Source organism: Orycteropus afer, unplaced genomic scaffold, assembly GCF_000298275.1.
Source record: "Orycteropus afer afer isolate SDZICR_OR568_19922 unplaced genomic scaffold, OryAfe1.0 scaffold00104, whole genome shotgun sequence".
NCBI lineage: Eukaryota > Metazoa > Chordata > Mammalia > Tubulidentata > Orycteropodidae > Orycteropus > Orycteropus afer.
In genome coordinates, this window is record NW_006921691.1 from 7,161,375 (window position 1) to 7,165,255 (window position 3,881).

The following is a 3,881-nucleotide window of genomic DNA, read 5'->3' on the forward strand; positions in this document are numbered from 1 at the left end:
CTTTGTTGCTGTTGTTTTAGTATTTGCTGAGTATTTGTGCTTGTCCTCTTTTTTATTGTGATATGAAGGTTTATCATTTTTCTTTGAGGTTACCCTATGATTTATAATTTTCTCCCCAAGTTTAGAACAGTCCATTCTATCTTGTAACTCTCTTAACTTCCTCACCATTTAAAAGCTCTATAACTACACAGTCTTTTTCCTTTTTTTTGTTTGTAGTTGTCCTCACTTGCCAATTGATGTCTCTCGATCCCTGTTTACAATCTTGTAAGCTCATTTTACTTTGGATATGTCCATAGCTGTGGTTTCTGGGTTATGTCATCTTGTTTGTTAATGGTCGGTTGTTATTTGCTATTTTTGGTTCTCTGTTCAAAAAACTCCCTTTAGCATCTCTTGTAAGGTTGGTTTGGATTTAACAAATTCCCTTAGTTTCTGCTTATCTGGAAGTCTCCTAATTTCACCATTATATTTGAGGGACAATTTTGCTAGATATATAATTCTTGGTTGAAGATTTTTCTCTTTCAGGGTTTTATATATACCATCCCATTGTCTTCTCACTTGCATGGTCTCTGCTGAGAAATTAGAGCTTATTCTTACTGGCTGTCCTTTGTAGGTAACTTTTTGTTTTTCCCATGATGCTCTCAGGATTCTGTCTTTGTCTTTGGTTTTAGTGAGTTCGATGATGATATGTCTCGGTGATTTTCTTTTGGAGTCTATCCTGTTTGGGGTTCGTTGGACTTCCTGAATTGATATATTCTCATCTTTCATCATATCAGGGAAGTTCTCCTCTAGCAAATCTTGGACAATTTTCTCAGTGGCTTTATTTTTCTCTTCCTGTTCTGGAATTCCAGTGACACGTAGATTATTCCTTTTGATTGTATCCCACATGAACCTTAGGTTTCTTAATTTTGGTTTTTTTTTTTTTTTTTCCCCCGATTGATCCCTTTCCAAAGAAGTATTCAGGTATTTGTCTTCCATCTCATTAATTTTGTCTTCCATTGCATCAATTCTTCTCCTTTGCCCTTCCAATGTGTTATCTGTTTCTGACAATTTAGTATTAATCTTCTGGATTTCTATCTGTGGATTTAGAATCATTTCTAATTTTGCATTTATTTTGTCATTTTGTTCTTGTATTTTCTTCCAAAATTCTTCTAAGATTTTTTTTGTGTTTTCTTTGGTCTGTCTCTCAATCCTTTGAAGATACCTAAATATAATTCTTTTGAATTCCTTATCAGCAAGTTCCAGTGCTGCTTCTTCCTCAGGGATGTGTTCTGGGTCTGTATCCTGTTCCCTTCTTTCTACCACTTTATCTTTCTTCTTTGTGTGGACTGTGATGATATGTTGTCACTGAGACATCATGTTATTGTATTTAGATCTCTGCTAACTGTTTGTGAGGAGCAGCCAGGAGTTATTCAGGCTCTTCTTGGTAGTTTTTTATCGTCGGCCAATTGGTGGAGAATGAGGTGGTGGCTCTTGGTTAGTAAGTGGAGTTGTAGGGCGTGCAGGTGTAGTTGTACCTTATGGGGACTCTTGTTGTCTCCCACTCAGGCAAAAATTACAGTTGAATAACCATCAATAAACTAAAAGCACATGAACAAAAAATACACATGTAATCACACAGGAAGAGTAATCAAAAAAAGAAAAAATGGAGAAAAGAAGAAAAGAAGAAAACCTACAATATCTGGGGATAGGGCACTAAGAGAAAAAGAGTAGAGAAGGAGAACAATGAAGATAAAAATGGGAAAAATGCAAAAAAGAAAAAAGAACCCAACAAGGAATGGGGTTAACCACAAGAAAAAAGAAGGGAAAAAGGAAAAAAAAAAATTAACCAGGAACTGGGGGAAAAAAAAAAGGTGTAAACTAGGACCTGGGAGGAGAAGAATAGTAAAAAAAAGGACAAAAATATTAATAATAATAGTAGTTTTAAAACAGACAAATACAAGCAAACTAAATACCAGAGAAAAGAAAGAGAAAAATGAGAGAGAAAGAAAAATAAATAAAAAGAAAACAATTGGTGGAGGACAGGGCAGGGCACCCAGGCTCCGTCTCAGCACACAGACTGGGATGGAGTTCCTGTGGGCCCAGAAGGTGGGTGGGAGGGGGAGGTGGCCACACCTCCATTCACCAAGCGGGTATGGGGTATAAGACTAACAAGAGGAATGTCGCACCTTTTCAGTCATGCAGGTCTGGAATGTCCTTGCAGTTACTGGAAAGCAGAATCTCTCCTTACGCCCCTGGAATCTCGGAGAGCGCTGTCTCTTTAAATATCCAAAATGGTCAAGCACTTGTAAACATTCAAAATGGCAGCATCCTCCAGACAGGCAAAAGTCCACACAGCTCAGCCATCTTCTTCTTCACTGCTGCTTCCCCTTTTATTCCCTGGTCACCAGAGCAGACCTCCATGCAGTCCCTGGCTAGGAGGGCTGATATTTAGGTTAATTCTTAGGTCCTACCACGACTCAGGAATCTCCAAGCTGTCTGTGCTGTCAGGATCGCTCAGGATTGCTGCCAGACTGCAGGTCCGTATGTCTCATTTTTTGGTATTTCATGCAAATTCTTCTGCTAGTTGGGGTTTAGTCCACTTCTATATCCTTCCCTTCAAGGCTCGGGGGTCCAGGATTATCTTTTGTGTCTGTGTTAATTAGTTTTCCTTTTCTTTGTTGAAGAGGGTCTGTGCAGATTTTCTGCCTTTTCTGCCATCTTGGAATGATATCCCTTCCTTTACGTTTTTATACTTCTGTCATTTTTACATTATAAAATCCATGTATGCTCTTTCATCAAAGTGAAAAAAAAAAAAACTGCATTGTATGTAATAAGAAGTGAAAATTCCTCTTCCAAGCCTGCCCTCAGAGAGAACCACTGTTAATAGTTCAGGTAGATATCCAGGCAGTTCTCTATCCCTCTGTCTCTGTCTCTGTCTCTGTCTCTCACTATCTCTTTCTTTTTTCTATATAAATGTTATTTGTTGTTGTTGTTAACTGCCATCAAGTGTCACTCACAGTGACACTGTGTTTAACAGAACAAAATGCTACCAGTCCTGTGCCATAATCACAATCTACTCTCTACTTTACCAAGCATGATGCCCTTCTCCAGGCACTGGTCTCTCCTGATAACATGTCCAAAGTATGTGAGATGAAGTCTTGGCGTCCTTGCTATTAAGAAGCATTCTGGCTGTATTTCTTTCAAGACAGATGTATAATATTATATTCTTTATATATACACATCAGATTGTATATATATATATATATATATGTATATACATGTGTGTGTATGTGTGCATGTATATATATTTATTTATTTATAATAGTTAAAGTTGTGTGTCAACTTGGCTGGACCATGATTCTAAGTAGTTTAAGCAGTTATGATGTAGTCATCCTCCATAAAGAAATCTGATATAATGTAGTCACTTCCATGATGAGATGTGCTATGAGCAACCAATCAGCTGAAAGGGAGTTTCCTCAGGGGTGTGGCTTACTTCCAACATACATATATATATATATATATATATATATGGACATCCTGGGAAAAACTTCCTCAGCTTTCTGCTGGATCTTGATTCTGCATCTAGCTCATTGTCATCTCTGGTTTCTGGAGTAGCCTGCCGATCTTGGGATTGTTGCCTTTGCAGCCTGTGAGCCAACAATCTGCCATTTGACCTGCTGATCTTGGATTCATCATCCTCTGAAGCCAGTAGCCTGCTATATTGCCTGACTATCTTGGGTTCATCAGCCCCTGTAGCTTCATGAGTCAGGAGAAGCCTCCAGCTTAATGTTTGATCCACAGACTTTGGACTTGCCAGCCTCCACAACTGCATGAGCCATTTCCTTGAGATAATTGTTTTTTCCTCTATCTCTCTCTCTCTAAGCTTCAGTGCTTTTGCTTCT